At 50.0% G+C, this 19478-nt stretch overlaps 1 long non-coding RNA gene across 1 annotated transcript; it reads left to right on the top strand.

Moving 5' to 3' along the window:
* The first annotated feature begins 3363 nt into the window (after positions 1 to 3363).
* On the top strand, positions 3364 to 10509 carry LOC123478483 (uncharacterized). Its single transcript, XR_006653690.3, has 3 exons — positions 3364 to 3512; positions 5617 to 5725; positions 10349 to 10509. It is a non-coding gene; the product is annotated as an uncharacterized lncRNA (long non-coding RNA).
* The last annotated feature ends 8969 nt before the right edge of the window (positions 10510 to 19478 follow it).

Here is a 19478-nt window from a genome sequence, read left to right as displayed (position 1 = left end):
GAGATTTAAGTTATTGTTATTTATTGCCGTTCACTAATGAGTTTCTCTTTCTTCCCTTATTTATTAAAGTTTCTTTTCAAAGGTGCCAAAGTATATGTGCTCGCAAAATGCAAAGAAGGGTGGCAAAAGAAATTTTAATTGGGAACAAGGGTCCATGCTTTTCAAAGTATTAAAGTGTTTTTCGCTAGGCAAAAATCACTTACTTTACCTTTTTAAGAAAAGCCCTCATTAATTTCCCCAGATTTCAGCATCTTCCGGATTTTTCATTTTTTACAAAAGCAATGTGTCTGAAGGACCGTGTCTGAGGTGTCCTTTCCAGGAGCCTTGCGCAGAGACCATTGGCACTCGATTTTATTTCTTCGTTGCTGCAGCTCTAAACAGAAATGCCATATGCTCCATGTGCTGTTGTATTTAAGCTCTTACCCCACCACATGTACCTGTGATATGCATAGCCATACACACGAAAGGTTAAATTACTTGTAGTAGGTAGTTCTGCATCCCATGTCGCCCTAAAAGCAGAAGTCCTGCCAGGTGGCGGGGTTCCACCCTGAGCAGGGACTCTTCCTCGCTCTCCCCACTGTTCCCAAGACATGTGCCAGTGCCCAGTGCAGCCAAGGAGCATGCTGCCACATGAACCGGGCTCTGCTGGTGGCCACGAAAACCCCATGGCTGTCAGGGCCACTGCTGCCAGAGGAGGGGTACACCTGACCCCTCCCCTGGAAGAGGGTGGCCTGGAAGGGTGGGTGAGGGAGCCATGTCTGGTCTGGCCCCTCACCAAGCCTGGTGCCAGTTTCATGATGAAAGTCTTGGTGGGGATAGGAGGTGGAGCCCCTCCCATGCGCCCCAGACCATGAGTGTGCTGGGCCCTACAATGGAGCCCATTGCCGCCTCCATAGTTACTAGTCCCAGGATATGACAGCCTTAGCCATTAAAAGGCCTTGCTGGCCTCCCTCAAATCAGTGTGTTAATTTGACTAAGTAACAGAGAGGCAGCAGTTACCAGGTATCTCCTCCCTCCAGCCCCAAAACACCCCAGTTCTCTCTCACTCTTCCCCTCTCTGCCCTTTCTGCTCCCCTTGCTCCGCTTGGAAACAGAGGAAAAGGGCCCTCCCTCCCCCTCTCCTGGGGCCAGAAGTGAGGGGAATCTTGCTGAGGAGCAGCCCACTCAGCACAGTGGCCGACCCAGCCCTCTGGTTGTTCAGGTAGCACAATTTGATGTCGCCCCGGGATCATGTCTGATTCAGAGACTCCTGGCAGGTTTGGTGGCTGGTGTCCTCAGGTCACAACTCAGTCAGCCCCTAGCTCCCTATACAGAGTCCCCACCCAGAGGGGTGGCAGGGTTCCGTGGGTGTTGACAAGTCGTTCCCAGCATCATCTGCACACCACAGGCAAGTAAAGGTTTAACCGAGACAATCGCTCCACCAAATCCACAAAAGGGTAAAGTGTGTGATTTTTCTTTATCATTGCGATTACCACCTGATGCAGTAAGCAGTGCCCTTCTTTGGAAGTTCTGACTTCTCTGATCTGTCTTGGTCGTTTGTGTTATTCAACCAAAGTTCTCTACAGACTTTATTTTTGTACAATATCATTTTGTAACTTTTTACAAATAAAAACTCGTTTCTATTGCTCTCTGTACTTCTGTACTTCCTCACACGCCCAGGGACCACGACTGGCCAGGCAGCCAGGCATAAGCATCCAGGATGGCTAGAAGACCATCCCCACCTCCTCACCACCACAGCCTGCTGGTTGGTCAATGGCCTTGTCTGTCAACTCTCCACAACCAATCACTACCAAGGAGGAAAAACCTTCCTTTGTTCAAAACAAATACTTAAGGGTGCCTACACTGTTCAAGGCACCAGCCATCCAAAAGTGGAGTTGGTATTTCATTTGAGCGGAGGAGGAAATATACAAAAAAGTAAAAATATGCAGGTGATCCAGGTGATAGTAAGGGCTATAAAGAATCCGAACAGGGCCCTGGCTGGTGTGGCTCAGTGGATTGAGCACTGGCCTGCCAACGGAAAGGTCACCTGTTTGATTCCCCGTCAGGGCACGCGCCTGGTTTGTGGGCCAGGTCCTCAGTTGGGGGCGTGTGTGAGAGGCAACCAATGATGTATCTTTCACACACTGATGTTTCTATCCCTCTCTTTCTCTTTCCCTTCCCCTAAGTTTGGAAAACTTTGAGTTAAATAAGATCAAACAATGTTTTTTAAATTAGAAAGAGAAGTGTGGAACTTTTCAGAGCCTTTATCAGACTAACCAGCCTGACAGTGGGGGCGGGGGGGGGGGGGGTGTAGCGTACAGAATGCCCCAGGTGGGTGGCCCTCGTGAAACTGCCTGCTGTGCTTCTGTTTGCATTCTCGTGACACCTGTTGACTGTCCCTGGAAACTAACTCTGGGCCATGTTCTCTGCTCCTTTAAGCATCTGGATGAGGGAGATGGAGCCGGAGATCAGTAAGAGGCAGAGACCATGGGAAGGGCACCTCCCCACAAACACACACACACACACCATGGGGGCACTGTGGTTTCTTGCTCAGCATGATTAACAGCGGTTAACTTGGGGAATTTCTCCAGAGAAAGGGAGAATGTGTTGAAAGCCGAGGAATTCTTAGCAATTGGAAAGGGCATTTTCGCCATGCTTCCTGGGAGCCCCCACCAGGCTCCGACGGCTTTGAACAGCTGGAGCTTTGGCTAGTCCACAGTCCCGAGGGACCGAGGGCCCCTCGCACTGGTCCCTGGGGTGGGGGGCGGGGAGTACTGCCTTCCTTGGGCTTCTAGCTCTGAATCCCGTCCTTGCACCGGGCGTGGTGTCAGAGTGCTGAGCCTGGAGCCTGGACACAGGGGCTGGCAGTCTCGCATGACCCTGCCAGAACATCGTCTGGGCTGGTTTCTTCCAGGGTAGCCAGTGCTGAGTGAAGTAAAGGTTTAAAAGAACCTTAAAAAGAACCAACCTACTCCCAAGGTGAAGGTGGAAAGTCAGAATTTCCTGGGCTAAGTCTCAAATAGAAATGCTCCCCAACACCCTTCCCATCAGGGGCCTGCTTGAGCAACTGCTGATTGGCTATTTGACTCAGAACGACAGGGAGGAGGGAACCTTAGACCCACACTGTCCCCCTTGGCTTCTCAGGACAGCAGCAGGGAAGGAACGCTGGTGGCAGCCATGGCCTGGGGCTCCCGCTTTCCTCCAGCAGGTAATGAGCTGTCTGAGCCCAGAATGTCTTCTTGAGGCACTGCTTGGTTAACAGAAGTAACTGTCATCCCATGCAGGAGTTAACTCGACTTTTGTCTCATGACACAACATCCTGAGTGAAATCAAAACCGAATGTTGCCAAGTCATCCCTGAGAGTAACTAGATAGTGAGGGAAATAAAGGGAAAGCACCACTTACTCACATGTGACAACTAAGGCATTGCCACATCCCGCCCGTAGCAGGTGAGGGGACTGATGACACCAACAGGGTGGAGGCTGTGTGGTGACAGGTGCTGAGGGAGTGCTGGACGGCCTCGGTGCGCAGCAGGTGAGAAGAGACGCTGACGGAAAAGGGGTCAGGGATGGCGACAGAGGAGGGGAGCCAGATCGCCTGACTCCCCGATAAACACCCACCATTTCCTCCTGCAGCTCTGTCTCACGCAAAACCGGGGACATGTGCTATTAGGGACGGACTTATACCAAAATGATTACTCATTGTTTATTTGAAATTCAGCTGGGCAGCCTGTATTTTAATTTGCTAAATCTGGCAAGAGAAAGTGACATTTGAGCCTGGCCTTGAGTACGAGCAGGAATCTGTCAGGTGGACGAGGACAAAGGGTGGGGTTGGGATGAGGGACAGACATTCCAGGTGGAAGGAACAGTGCGACCCGAAAAGACGGACGGGCCCTGTGTGGCCCAGGAGCTGTGGGCGGGGGGCAGGGGAGCTGGCTCAGGCACAGTGGGCACTTTGCCAGGGGCCACGGGATTTTTACCAGTCCACACAATGTTTTAATTTTGATATTTTTTAAATCAGAAAAAAATTAAATATAGCAATAATGAATGTACAATAGCAAGTCCAGCCTGGATTATATTCCTCCTTCTATACCAAAGCAGTCATGTAATTTTCAATACATTTTTATAAAGAAAGGACCCAGAAAGGTCATAATGCAGCCCCGGGCACACCGCTAATTAACTTCCTGTGTCTCTCCCTGCAGTTTCCGTCTGATTTTCCCTTTCTTACTCCATCGCCAAAGCCAACCTCCTCTAAAAAACAAAACAAAACAAAACCTCCTTCCCACTCTTCAAGATAGTCATCTCGAGACACTTGCATTTACTTCCTACTCAGGGAAGCAAACTTAAGGGCAGGCCATTCACATTCCAAGATGCATTCATGTTGTTGTTGAGAAAGGATACCATGAGCCAGGTGACCACAGCAGCCCGGCAGTCCAGTACAGGCAAGACAAGGAGGGAGGGGCAGGTCGGACTGGGGGCAGGCGATGAGAGGAGAGAGAAGGCTGCAGGCTCTGGGGAATGAGGGAGCCAGCAGACAATGAACAAGGATGAGGTGGTTTAACAGGCAGACTAGGTTACTTTAATTTGGGAAATCCTTGCAAGGGGGCTATGATGTCGGAGATTTTAACCCTCCCCTGCTCCATGCCTGGGCCTCATTCGACCAATTAACTACTGAGCACCTACCTCCTACCAGGGGAGGATATAAAGATAAAGCCCTAATCCAGGTGGTCCCAGAGGAACAGAAATAGAGAATTAAAATATACATGTGATGAGGCTCTGGCCCGTGGCTCAGCTGGAGTGATGTTGCAACACGCCAAGGTATAGGGTTCAATCCCTGGTCAGGGCACACACAAGAAGCAACCAATGAGCACATCCATGGATGAAACAACAAATCGATGTTTCTCTCTCTCTCTCTCTCTCCCCTTTCTTCTCTACCTAAAATTGATCGATAAGTAAAACATGTACAACACATGTAATGAGGGCAGCAATAAAAACTGTCTGTGATGGAAATTGTGAGGACAAGACCCCAGCTGAGGCTGGGGGGCAGGGGAAGGGATCAGGGTCTGCTTCGGCTCCCCTTCAGACCTCTGCCCCCCAAACTGCTCCCTGGAGCCCCGTCTGTCAAGGCTTTGCCTACACCACATCCGGTCCCCCACGAAAGGCCCTTCTCGGGGACATCTGCCTTCCACAGGGGCTCAGGAGGACTGACAAGGCGTCTGTCCAGACCAGCCTTTCCCAAGCTGCCTAAGGAACACTAGGCAGTTTAAACATTGAGGAAGACATTGAAGTAAAGAACAATCTAACAATGGGCAGGGGGGAGTGGGGAGGGGACAGTGAGGAGAGGGGATTACAGGAACTACTATAAAGGACACATGGACAAAATCAAGGGGGAGGGTGGAGGGGAGGGAGGGAGGTGGGTTCAACTGGGGTGGGGTGGATGGATGGGGAGAAAAGGCACACAACTGTAACTGAATAACAATAAAAATTAAAAAAAAAAAACCATCGAGGAAACACCGCATATGCTGGTCCCTGGGAGATGACACACGTTAGCATATTAAACCAAGCCCGGAAAGGACCCCTCGGAGGAAAACCTGTTTCAGTTTGTTTAACCCAGCATCTCACATTCTTCTCTGACCAAGGAGCCCCTGTTGACACCTCACAGAAGATCTCTGCTGCACACAACCTGGAAAATGCTGTTGTAGAACCAACGGAATGAATCTCTCATGGAAGAATTGCAGCCACCAGAAGGTAAGTCATTTCTGGGTTGGGGGATCTTTCTAGCCCACCATCAGTACAAGGCTCCCTGGGCCTGAAGGACCGGACAAATGGCCACCACATTTTCCTTCTATTAAACAGTGGGACTGGTCCAGTGAACAGCCAAACCCAGCCTTGTTCTTACTTCTCCCAGAGCCTGAGCTGGGGTGACCAACACTCCTCCCCGTCCTCGTTTTCCTGCCACTCTCCACCCCAACCCCACCCGCTGGCCCTGCGTGGTGTGCAATTGCTGGGTGGGAAGCTACGCCGAGGAATTTTAATCTGTGCCACACACAGAAAAGTCAGTCAGTCGTTGTGGTCATCGTCAGCACTGTGTACCCAATGAACACCGACCCCTTCTGCTCCTGGCCTCCTGGGTCCCGGGGTTGACAGAGGCCGGTGACTGGACGAAGACCACGAGCACTCTTGACGTGTTGCTGCTGAGCCTAACATCTAACGGCACTGTGAGGCTCCGGAGAATCTCTTTCTTTTCTCACAGGACAGCCACCTGCGGTATGCAAGACGGTGGCTGTTCTCCCCACTTGGAGTGACTGTGATGAACAGCGCCACTCTGCCAGCCCACGACAGACGTGGCACAGCGAGTGAGAGATGACCCTTTGCTGGGGGAGCCACTAGGGTCGGGAGGCTGTTTGTTACTGTAGTGTATCTTAGCTTATTCTGCTGGGTACTGGCTTTTATGACGACAGGGCACATCTCGGGTGAGGAGAGAAAGCAGTCCGCAGCGGGAGGGAGCCTGTCGAGCATACAGGCTGAAAGGAATGGGGGAGCCGCAGCAAATGAAGTTGAAAGGCAGCCACCGATCAGATCTTGACAAGTCAGGTCAAGTCTTTGGGGCCATGGTAGGGATTGAAGATTTTATTCTGAGGGTTATCGACAGGGAAGGGGAGGGGATGAGGGAAAAGGTACAGGGAATAGAAGCATAGATGGTAGGTACAAAATAGACAGGGGGAGGTTAAGAATAGTATAGGAAATGGAGAAGCCAAAGAATGACCCATGGGTGTGAACTAAGGGGAGGTTTGTGGGTGGGAGGGAGTGTGCAGGGCAGAGGGAAATAAAGGGGGGGGGTGTAATACACTGGGACAAGTGTAATAGCATAATCAATAAAATTTTAAAAAGATCTTATTTTGAATCAGGCAGAAAGCCATTAGAAGGTTTTAAGAAGAGGAGTGACAGGATCTGACTTGTGACTTTAAGGGATTGTTCTAGATTCATGGTCAAGTATAGACTGTGCAGGGGAAGAAGGAGAAGCAGGGAGGCCACCTAGGCCACCATCATGATCCAGGTTGAATGACGAAGTGACCTGGCCCAGAGACAGCCATGACAGGACTTGCTTGAGGACGGGGTGTGAGGGGACAGAGAGAGAGAGGAGTGGCGGTGAGGTCAGAAAGGCACCGAGTCTGAAGCCAAAGCCATGGCACCTCTGAGGGTCAGAATAGACCAAGAAATAGACTCACAGGAAGGCCAAGCCATCCATGTCTTGTGTAGTGGAGGCTCGGAGTCTCATCCTGCACCTTCTCGCTGGGAAGAGCACTGAGGGGGAAGAGAGACGCCCTGCCCCCCCAGCTCTGGCTGAAGCAGGAGCCGGTGCAGGGGTGGGGATCCAGGGGAGCCCGCTGGGCCGCGGTCTGGCACGCCGTTAAAAGTGTGCATGCCAGGCCGCTGGCTCATGGCCAGGACGAATCTGCACTGCTCCCGCTGACAATGTTTAACATGAAATAAAAAGTATGGCTTTCAAATGATACCAGGAGGAGATTCTTGAGCAAATAAGGCCAAAGCCTCTCTGCAGACTGTTTGTGGAGGCTGGGATTCCATCTGCCTCCAGCCTTCTTGCTCCTTCTGGTCCCACCCAGCCTGGCCCTGAGGGGCACGCAGACAATGGCACCAGCCTGCTCACAGGCCCTGCCTCCCATCCCTTCACCCTCACTCTGCCTACTGCTGCCAAAGTCATCTTCCTCATCCTTTTCCCCTACCCCAAATCCTTCTCCACCTCCCCAATCCCTGTCAAATCCCTCACACTGCAATCAGAGCCTCCACAATTGTACTAAACGAGTCTTTTTTCTAGTTTTGTTTTCATCCACCAAATCTTTCTTTTTACCCTAACCACTGCCCTCAGTCAATACAAATGACCTACAGAACCTCAAAATACACACTGAGCTTTTCATACTTTCCACAGTTGGGCTCTTGCCCAAACCTTTCTCTCTGCCAGGAATGATGTCCCTCATCTCTCAAGCGCTCCAACTCCTCCCCAGGTGATACCCATCACTCACTCACTGCGGTCCTACCGCCAAACTCCTCACGTGCAGATTGAACTGCTGGCCCAGGCCCCTTAGCTTGCAGGGGCCATGTCTGGCTCATCTTTGAATCCCGAAGAGCCCCGAGTATGTGCCTTCACCAGTAGCAGGCGCTCAAAAGTAATCTGTATTTGTCAAGACTTTGGGTTGCAAGTAACAGAAATTCAACTTAAGTTGTGTTAAACAAAGAAAGAGAATTGATTGGCTCATGGAACTGAAAAATCCTGGGGCTGGCTGGCTTCAGAAAAGGCTAATCCAGGTGATTGACTGATGTCATGAAGAATAGCCAACCACCCCCACCACTCTCTCCTGCCTCGCTGTCTGCCACTGTGCTGGCCCCATTCTGAGGCTACCTTCCCCTACAGGGTGGCAAAAATGTCCAGTGGATGCTATAGGCTTAGAGCCCACTCTCTTAGATACTCAGTGGAAACAGTGAGTTTCTTATTTAATAATTTCACCAAGGATCTTACAGGAGATTCTCATTGACCAGCTAGAGCCAGATGCCAATTTCTCGACCAATCTCTATGGCCTAGGGCATATGCCAACCTCTGGTACTGGCAGGTGAACCTACCCGACTGACCCACATGGAGTAAGAATGCAGGAGGTGAGATTCTGCAAAGGGAACTTGGGCGCTGCAACCTAAAGAAGGGATGAGGGGTCCTGAGCAGGAAAAAAAGACAGATGTCCACTACAGGGTCATTTTCTGTGATCACATTCCAGAAAAACAATTTGGTACCTCTTTTTCAGGCTGATTTTGACAGCCATCTGCTCAAAGAAATGAGTGCACCCATCTTGATTTACTCATCTGGCCTTAGCAGCTTAGCTCACACAGCATTTCAAACAGAACAGCAGGGAGTAGGGGCCATCAGGGCAAAACTGGGAGAAATATGAGGATTGGTCTTCTTCTTTATTTTTTTGCAAAAAAAAAAAAAAAAAAAAAGGAAATACTAGCCCTGGCTGGGTGGCTCAGTTGGTTGGAGCCTCATCCCATACACCAAAAGGTTGTGGGTTCAATTCCTGGTCAGGGCACATACCTAGGTTATGGGTTTGACCCCTAATAGGGAAGCAATTGATCTCTCTCTCCCTCTCCCTCTCCCTCCCCCTGGGTGAGGATTAAAAAAAAAGAATATTGGTAGGATAGATAGATGAATAAATGAATGAATGGAGGAGTGTTTTGTTTATTTCATTGTGCCATTTAGTAGATTAAAATCCCATTGTAATGGACTCCATTGGAAAGAAGTCTATTAATAGAAAACCGTACTGCAGTGGTTTAAATAGAGCATGCAATCGAGCCTTTATGGATACTCGTATATACTGATGTGTGCCATAGGAATAATTTTTGTAGAAAGATCTACCACTAGATGTTAAAATTAGTAAGCATATGTTTGAGGAGAAACAGGTATTTTCATAATCTCCAGGTCTCTCCCCTAAGATATTTATTAATTATGAAGGGAACAACAGTAACTTTACAGTGGAGAAACCCAGTACTGTGCAAGACACCCCACAGGACACCCTCGCCTCTGCCATCCCCACATGGGCTAGCAGGGCCATGGCTGTGGCTCTCCCCCTGCTACTGGGCACAGGCCGATTCCTTCCTGCGTTGCTGGACATGCTGCCTTGTGCCGTAGTTAGAGTCTTTCCTTACAACTGCCTTATTTCTCCCCAGACTTGGCATTATAGCCACAAAATCCTCCCCAAACCCTTTGCTCTCAGAGCATGGATCCCACAGTCTGCCAAGCACAGCACATTGCTCACCCCTTCTCCTTCTCTGCCTCCCCCCACATTCTGAGCAAAGGTCCCCACCCATGCCCCATCCCCTTGGTGTTTGCTTGATCCCCTTACACTAGAGATTGTGGGGAGATGATTTCCCCCTTTTCCATCCAGACCCTAGTATTTCACTGTGTGTTCACTGACATCAGCTTGGAATAAACTGTGAAGAGGTTGTTAGCTACAAGCCTAAACTCATCCCTTAGGTATCTGATGGATAATGTTCTTTAGGTGCACTTTGAGGTTAAGATTCTTGTGTCTCTGGGTTTAGTTTTCATAAAGTTCATCCAAGTTTAGCATGTACCAGAACCTCATTCCTTTTCACGACTGAATACTATTCCTTTTTATGTATATACCCCAATTTGTTTATCCATTCACCCATTGACAGACATTTCTGTTGGATATATAGCTAGGAGTGGAATTGCTGGGGCACATACTAACGCTGCATTTGACTTTCTGAGGAACCAGCAGACTGTGCTCTGCAGCAGCTGCACCACTGTACTCTCCCTCATTGCTATACCCCTTGTGGTTATTACAGAGCCTGCTTGTATGGGGTGCGCCACGGACCAGACGCTGGGCTTAAAAACAACACTATGAAGTTGCTATTGAAGGAAACCAGAATATGTCATCCAAAAATATGCCTCTTTGACATAAAATTATTTTCAGCTAAAGGCAATTAAGAAGGAACAAACTAAGAAGGAGAAGGAACAGAAGGAGGAGGAGGAGGAGGAGGAGGAAGAGGAGGAGGAGGAGGAGGAGGAAGAGGAGGAGGAGGAGGAGGAGGAGGAGGAGGAGGAGAAGAAGAAGAAGAAGAAGAAGAAGAAAGAAGAAGGAGGAGGAGAAGGAGGAGAAGGAGGAGGAGGAGGAGAAGGAGAAGAAGGAGAAGCAGCAGCAGCAGCAGCTCTCCCTTTTCTGCCTAAAGACAGGATATAGATTCTCCTTTTAATGGAGATAGATTCTTATCAGTGCAGAGATGGCATCAAAGGAACCTTGCAAGCAAACTCCATTAGTTCCCTTCCAGGTATTTAGCTTCTCACAGTTTGCCTCCCCTGGAAATGTAAAACTACTTGCCTTTGCCCTATCATTTCTCTACAGATCTATTGTTCTTTGTTGAAGATGTGAGATAAACCAAAATTGTGAGCCACAGCCTTGAGTTCCTTCTTGCTGGGGCTTCTCCCATGTGGTGAGTATTGCACACATTAATAAACTTTTTCTTTTGTTAATCTTTTTTGTTAAAGAGGACCAACTGAAAAGCTAAGATGGGTAGAAGTTTTGTCTTCCGTACAATATCAACATTTTCTTCATTTCACAGATGAGGAAACTGCAGCGAAGTGACTCACTCACTGGAGACTCTTTGAACACAAGAATGAAGAGTCGCATACAGGCGGCATGGGACACACCGGAAGGACAGTTATAGGGCAGCTCCATAAAAGAAGGGACCCTCAGCTAGGTCTCGGAAGATGCAAGGGCATCTGCGGGTGGAAGGCAGGGAGGGATGGGCAGTCTCAGGAGAGCAGCAGACAGAACTGAGGGAGCAAAGGCACTAAGCTTGGAGCAGTCTCCTGGCCAGGGTTGCTGCACGTGCTTGGAGAGGATGAACGGTAAGGTTCAGGGGAGAGTGCTGTTTACCACTGTATCCCCAGCACCCACCTGGGCCCGGCTAAAAGTAGGTACCCAACACACATGCACTGAGTGTGCGAGTTAGAGGGGTGAATTAAAGGAGAGAGAGACAGGGCCCAGATCCCATGAGCCTTGCTCACCTCTGGGAAGAGTCTGGGCGTGGTCCTGTAGGTGACACGCAGCCCAGTGAGGGCAGTGGCACGACAACATCTGGGTTGCAGAAAGGTCACTGTGGCAACAGTGTGGAGCATCACTTGGAGCAGAGATGAGTAGGGGCAGCAGAAGCATTAGGAGCTAATGGCAATGGCCTGGGAGAACGATGTGGGTGAAGGTTTGAACCAAGGCGATAATACTTGGGGCAGGAAGGAGAGGAGACGACCAGTACAATGAATGGAAAGGAAAAATAATCTACTGGATGTGGTGATAGGTCAGATGTGAGAGCGGAGGGAGAAGGTGGGATTATGACTCATTCCCAGGTTGATGTTGGGAGGATGGGGTGGACGAAGGGGCCAGCCATGGGTAGGCATGAAGGTGCCAATGCTTGGTGATGTGTTCGCTGTGTTGGATGTGGTGTTTGTAGGCTGCCTGGGGACGTGAAGGTAAAGACGGACAGTGAGCATTTGAGTCCCAAGCCCAGGAGAGAAGAGGAAGGGATAGGGAATTAAGAGTCACCGGCACCTGTGTGATCACTGATGCCATGAAGCAGTTGCGCTCCCAGGGGCGTGGGTAGAAGCAGAGTGGGACCTGGAGACAGAGCCCCACTGTGAATCCTGTTGACCCACTACGACCCCTGTGCCTTCCCCCATCCTCTTAGATGCGTTCTGCTTAGTTCCGTGTTCTCTACAACTTGGACTCCTCAGCTAGTGGGGACCCAGTTTTCCAGACCAGGGAGCACCTTCCTTTCTGCCCCCGCCTCCATACATGTGGTGACATCATCTCATGCTTCCTTCTCCTTTACACAGAAAAGACATTTTAAGAAACACGTCCATGCCCCATTTCTTTGCCATCCTGAACAGCTTGCTCATTAGCTGGAATTCATCACTGTCGATCTTTGGGGAGTAATGTCCCCCCCCCCACTTTGTGGAGGAGGGAAAACTTGGTCTTCTCCTTGGAAAAAAGGGTGTGCCCCTCAGACTGGGGTTCGGTGGCCATGAGAGCAGAGCAGATGTGACCAGTGTCCTCCCAGGACAGGACACAATGCAGAGACAGACCCAGGGGGCTGAGGTACAGCTCTTGGACTCGGCACGTCCCCCAAGGCTGTGGTCTCTGCGTGGGCTCTCTTTAAACTGGGCCTCTCCACTCTGAACACCTGCCACCTCTTTCCGCAACCGCTTCTCCGGAGATTGCTCCTGAGTGTACTGCGAAATTTTAATTTAAATGTTGATCATGAAAACACATTTTCATTTTCCATCTTCTAGTTGAAACTTTAGGGATGGTGTTTTTAGACTTCGGCTTCAAGACTGAGAAAAAGTCCTCATATATGACTGTCCTCGGCTCAGTTGCGTAAGTTCCTTAAGGCGCCATTTCTGGGTGCATTTTTGTGAAGTCCTAGCTTAGAAAAACAAAGCTCCCAACTGGCTTTAAGAATAAAACCATTCCCAGATTAGCAATCAGATTAATTTATAAACATTTTCTGCCGCTTGTTTTTTTTTAACTTTCCCCATCTAAGTGCAGAGATGGGAAACATGATTTGTTTGTGCAGAAGTGCGTTAATGATGCTGGGCTGGGGGAAGCTTCCGGGACGCTGCCTGCCTGCTCCTCCCGCCGTGTGAGCAAGCACTGCACACACAGCGGGCATGGCACATGACACATGACACATGGGGATACTCATGACACCGGGAGGCCGCCAACAAGACTACCACTAGAACACAGTCCACGTCAGCCTGCACGCACGCTCCCTTACCCTCAGCCTCAGGGCTCTTCTTGCCCTTGTAATGAGCCCCTTGCCCTCCCTGACCCAAAGGAGGACTGTTTCCGACATTTAGCTCAAGTCGTTGCTTCGGGCTACCTCTGATGTTAGGATAAGTAGTGGCCACAGAGTGCCTTCTCTTTCTCTGTGTCTCATAAGAACTACCTCATGTAACCCCAAACAAAGCCAAGGAGAAGCAATCAGCAAACTGCATTTTACAGCCAAAAACCCAGACTCAGAAGGTTCCTATTAAGCAGGTTGGGTCACCAAGTTGTAAGTAGCAGAGCCAGGATTTGAACCCTGGTGAGGCTGACTTCGCAGCACCAACACGCCTTTCCCATCACACCCTTCAACTTCAGGCAGTTTCACATGACAGGTGGAAGGGTGCGCTACCTAGTGCGCAAGGAAGATAAGGAATCAGAATTTGGCTTTGCTCACAGCTGTGGCTCCCTGGCCAGCGTATTTCTTACCAGCAGTGGAGTTGCCCGACTGTTCATTTGTAAGAAGTACAGGGTGGTACAGTAGGAGAACCATTTGCCCAAGAACCAGAAGCTGAGGGACCCAGTAAGGCATTTGCACTTGTAAGGTGGGTTGATGTTGGGTGGTGATGTAAGTCACCTACATTATCTGTTCTTGTTTTCTTCTCTGTAAAACGAGAATAAACAAGGCTTGCCCTACCTTGTTTTCCAGGCTTCTATGAGAATCGAGGAAGCAATAGAAATGAAAATTACAAAATGTTCTACAAATCAGGTGTAAATACATGTTTTCACATGTATGTATTTCTGCCTCATAAAAGAACAAAGGATTCATGGGACATTGAATCCTTTCCTTAGCTCTGCTCTTGGGTATACATTCAGTTTCTCTTGGACTCTGTTTTCCCACCAGTAAAAGGTGGCCATGGGGCTCACTGAACCCTCAGCTTCTCTCTAGCTCTGACGTTTGGAAGGTTGGTGATTTCTTCTTGCCTCTTACCACGCTTCCCCACCAGCCCTTGGTGGCCAAGAACACCCGGAGATGGGGGTTCCCTCACACACAGCCATCTGCCCCCACAGCCAACAGGAGGCTGGAGATAGAAGAGCAAAGGATGTTTAACTGCAAAAAATGGAAGAATTAAGATCGGAGAGGAGTGATACACTTTGTCCCCTCTGTAACATTGATCGATGGGTGTCACATCCCGCGTGGTGTGCTGGGATTGCGACTGGGCTCAGAGAACGGCCCAGGAAGGAGGCAGACTTCAAACAAACATTTGCCCAAGTGACTGGAATCTGTGGCATGTGCTCTGAAGGGGTGGACTCTTTATCAGATTAAATTATGGGGGTTCGGGGGGTTAGGCTGAAGGTCTTTCAGGAGGATATCCCGAAGAAGTGGCTTTTCAAAATAGTTCTCGAAGGGAGATCTGGAGTTAGCAGGGCCGGGGAGCGAGTTGAGAAGGGGGAGAGCATGTTCTACCAGGGGTATCCAACCTTTTGGTGTCTCTGGGCCACACTGGAAGAAGAGTTGTCTTGGGCCACACATTAAATACATTGGGACACATAATCACAAGAAACGCTCATAATGTTTTAAGAAAATTTCCGATGTTGTGTTGGGCTGTATTCATAGCCATCCTGGGCTGCATGTGGCCCATGGGCCATGGGTTGGACACCCCTGTAAATAAATCTAAACAGAAGAAACCTCCAGTGCAGAGGTTTTGCAGCGGGGCGGGTTCTTGGTGCATTTAAGCTGCCCATGGGGCTGGAATGCAGTAGTAGGGGAGGGAGCGGCCCAACGTGAGGTCGCAGACATAGACAGGCACAGGCCGTGCAGGTCTCGGAGTCGGGGTGAGGAATCTGGGCTTTACCCTAAGAGCACAGAGGTGCTACCGGAGAGTTTTAAGCCACAGGATATGTCCCAAGTGACTGTCCAGAAATATCACCATGGAAGCCAAAAGTCTCTTGGAGGGTGGAGGAGTGGGGGCAGTGAAACCCATCAACAGACCAGTATCGTGATCTAAGGCAAGACAGGACAGTGGTGGGGACCAGGATGGTCGCCATGGAGACAGAGAGACCTGGAAGGAGGTGAGAGGTACTTAGAGGAGGACCACCCAGGGCGTGGTTGGTCACTGACTGGGTGTGGGAGAGGGGATAGACAGAGGTGATCTATACATTGTACATGTGAACCTCTGGGGCTGCTGGTGCTGCGAGCCCCAATTTCCAGATGAACAAAGGGAGTCTCTGAGAGCCACAGGGCCTAGTCCAGACTGAAGAGCTAGAAAGTGAACTTCCCAGAAGTCTCAGCTCTTATGTCATAATTATTTCAGGTATGTAAAGGCTCTTCCCCAAGGGATTCACCCTAAGCACTGTCATTACTGCACGGAGAACTCCGTGGAGGTCTGATTTCATCCGTATTGAATTCCAACCCCACCACGGCGAAGGCCATATGATGAGAAGGGACTGGGCTGAAGAAGTGACATCATGGGCCAAACAGAGTCACTATTCAGAGGTGCACTGTGGACTCCCTAATTATAGATCCCGAGGAAGTGCCGTACAATAACACACTGTACAGAAGCCGGGGGATCACTGCCAGGGCCAGACGGGCCTTCTAGTCTGAGTTGACATTTGGAAGATAATGTGTAACCAGCTTAATGAGGTTTTTGTGCTGGAGCTTTGGCCAAACGGGTCATAGGCCTTTCATGCCCAAAAGAAAGGCCTGTCCAGCTTGTGAGCTGAACAGGCTCTTCCAAACTCCAGAACCAGCACAAGTAAAAGTATGCCTGACCTTAGAGCCTTCTCTCCCTATGTCCCCAAGAAAGGGAACCTAGAGGTCACCAAGTTCACAAAAATATATGTATATCTGACGCGCAAGAAGACATTCACGTTCCATTGCTCTGCTAACTGCCCTAGCCCAGCGTGGTTTGGTGAAGGCAAATGTTGCCTTCTTTCCAAATCCTGCGGTTTTAATAACTGTGGTTAAATAACTCCCTAAAGTCCCACAATGAGAGGAGGCAGAGTCTGGAAACTGAGTCTCTCCGAGCACAGGGTCCCGCAGACCGATGATCAGGTGAGCCCCAGGCTCCTTCGTGCACAAGACGACAGCCTGCCTCACAGAGCTGCTGTGACGCTTAATACCTGGGAAGTGCCTCCCACCGAGCTCGGCTCACAGCCAGAACTCCACAAAAGGTTGTAGCCAATGCCAATGGAGCGGCAACTGGGTACACAAAACATTTGAAATGGAATATAAATAAGTGATGTAAATAGTCTACTCTGATCTGCCCAGAAGGTCTGAGGCTGACGTTTGAAGATCACACACACAGCTGAGCTATTAGTTAACATAAAGCCGCAGCCACTTTCCAAGCTCTTGAACCATTCAAATGACTACAATTTCATTGATCCCAGCCGCCTCCCTCTGCTCTCCCAGATGCCTCAGTCCTGCTCAGGATTCCCCAGGCCTGTCAAGGCCTTGCTGCTGGGCTTTGGGTCCCTGACAGCAGTGTAGCCGTGGAAAGTGCACGCGCTGTGAACGCCGGTGCTGTTTGCTACCCAGCCTGGATTTTGCCTTCCTGTGGTGACACTGATTGAACTTACTGAATTTACTCGTGTCAGGTGCTGCGGCGCTTAGATCCTGGCCGTACAAGCGAGTGGCGTCCCGTGGTTCACATGCCGGTGACGGAAAGGCCCAGCTGGGGTGCTAGGCACTAAGAGCCATGAAGGCAGTAGAGTGGTTCCCTTCTCCATGGCTTTGCATTCCGCTGTTTCTGTTACCGGCAGTCAATCACGGCCCGAAATTGTTAAATGGAAAATGCCAGAGTTAAACAATACATGCTTTAAATTTCACGCTGAATGAAATCTTGTGCCGTCCCGTTCACCCTCTCCATCCTCCCTGGGACGTGAATCCTGCCTTTGTCCAGTGTCTCAGCGAGGCATACGCCCCCGCCATTGGTCACTGAGCAGCCACCTAGGATTTTAGCAGACTGACTGTCATGGTATCAGAGGGGTTGTGTTCAGGTCACCCTTATCTTACGTGATGATGTCCCCCAGCCACAAGAGTAGTGAGTTGGCAATCAGATATGCCAAAGAGAAACCATAAAGTGCTTCCTTTAAGTGAGAGGTATGTATGTATAGGGAAAAAGCACAGTATGTATAAGGTTGGGTAATATCTGCACATCTTAGAACATATCCCTGGTGGATAAGGGGGGACAGCTATATATCCCAACTGTGGGGAGAACGGGAGGGGTATTCACAAAGAGTCTGCCTTCCCTTCCATCCCACCACCTCAGGGGGACCCAGAGGGAGATGCCAAGCATTAGTTAGCCTGTTAGCCAGCACAGTAAGAAATGGGTTTATGTGGGTGTTCGTGAGGAGGAAGAGCTGTAGACCCACAGGACAGAGCACCAACTGAGCCCCAGTGATTCAGTCGCCCTGAGTCCCCTTCCACATAGGACAGCGCAGAGGTGATGCCGAGCTCCTCGCGGCCGCAGCAGACCCGGCCGGGGCCCAGCCTCTTCTCCTCGCCTCACCCCGCTCTCCTCGCTGTATCACTTTCTTTCACCCTATCCTTAGCTCCTGCCACACAGAAGTTTTTCTCCAGATGGGAGGACTGGCAATCAGCTCTCATCCCTTGTGTGATCAAATGTCTCAGCCTGCAGATATGCTCAGATTCCCTGGCCCGCCCTCTGCCCTCTGGTTCACAGCATGGCACAGAGAAGCCAGCCAGCGGCCGGCACCCCACCGGTTTCTAATTCAAATGAACAAGTGTTTCCTTAGACGCAGAACACTTTCTTGGAGGAGAAACCACAGGTGCCTCTAAGGTTAGCCTTCAGGTCTCACACTGATGGGCTGTTTGTGAAGGAAAGGCAAACAGGCTGGTTTTAGAAAGGACAAATAGATGTATTATTATTATTTATTGCTATTAGTATTATTATTTTAGCTGTACTGCTACCTGAAGCTGACTACAAAGAATGTGAAAGGACATTCAGTAGTTAAAAAAAAAATCACATTATCTTAATGAGCTGGGGCTGCAAAAATAAAAAGTAATTCCTGTGTCCCTTAGATTACAAAAAGTCCCCTAACCATCCCGATTGATCACATTCAGCACCACACAATGGAAATGTCACAGTTCTGAAAATAAAGCAGCTTTTATAATGAAAACATTTAAAAAATCAACCCAAACTCCAGAGCCATCTATGACTGGACAGGTCCCCTGCTGCAGGAGGCAAGGTCACATGTCCAGCCAGAGACCACAGGCCTCGTGGTGACATTTAAGGGAGCAGGAGTGACATTTAAGGTATTTAACAGCCCCTGCGACTCAGGGCGAGGACCAGGCAGCAAATGGGTGTGAGACTGCGAGCTGGAGCAGGGAGCCGGAGGCCCGCGGCCCTCCTGGACCGGTGGGGAGCCTTTTCATAGCCTGATTATAGAGAGCGGAAGTCAAGGAGCTGTGGGGGGAAGCACCCCCTGCAGCAAGAGGGGCACTGGTGAAGCTCCAAAAAGCTACTTACCAACAGAACAGGAAGGTTCTTACCAATCTAACAGCTGGTTCAGGGGTACCACTGCACCCCTACTAAATACTGGCCCTGCCCAAAGGGAACAGGCAAGACCTAAGTGGGGAAACAGCTGGCTGAGGGGTGCTGTGCCTCGGCTCCAGCCCATGCGAGATGAAAAATCTGTATTTTATTTTGGCAAGTGTTGCACGTTAGAAAAATAACGCCAACCAAACAGGTGGGTAAGTGACCGTTTTACTCCCTGCGGTTGCCAGTGATGAAAGGGGTCAGGGCCACCTGGACCCATGACTTCCACAACACATGGACCCACCAAGTTGTTCCAAGAGCCCAAATCTCTTTTCACCCTCAAACCCGTTACCACGACAGACCACACCACTCTTCCCACAGCAGCGTGGACTTTCTCCTCCTCTAACCCAACCACCTCTGCCGTGATGACTTGTCTGTCTCACCCAGAGGCTGTGTCTTCTCTATGGCTGCATCTGCAGGGCCTCACACAGAGCTTGGCACCCAGTGGGGAAAGAAAGGAGGAAGGAGAGAAGTTTTGTTCAGCCACTCTCGGTCCCTTCACTCTTGTGTCCAACAGTAGCCCCTAATGGTGATGAGAGGTACTACAACCCAGCTTTATTTGATTTGGAAGAGGCTCACTCTCCAATGAGGAAATGA

The sequence above is a fragment of the Desmodus rotundus genome, chromosome 1, assembly GCF_022682495.2.
Source record: "Desmodus rotundus isolate HL8 chromosome 1, HLdesRot8A.1, whole genome shotgun sequence".
Taxonomy (NCBI): Eukaryota; Metazoa; Chordata; class Mammalia; order Chiroptera; family Phyllostomidae; genus Desmodus; species Desmodus rotundus.
The sequence above is the reverse complement of the archived record's forward strand: the minus strand, read 5'-3'. Positions and strand labels throughout refer to the sequence as shown.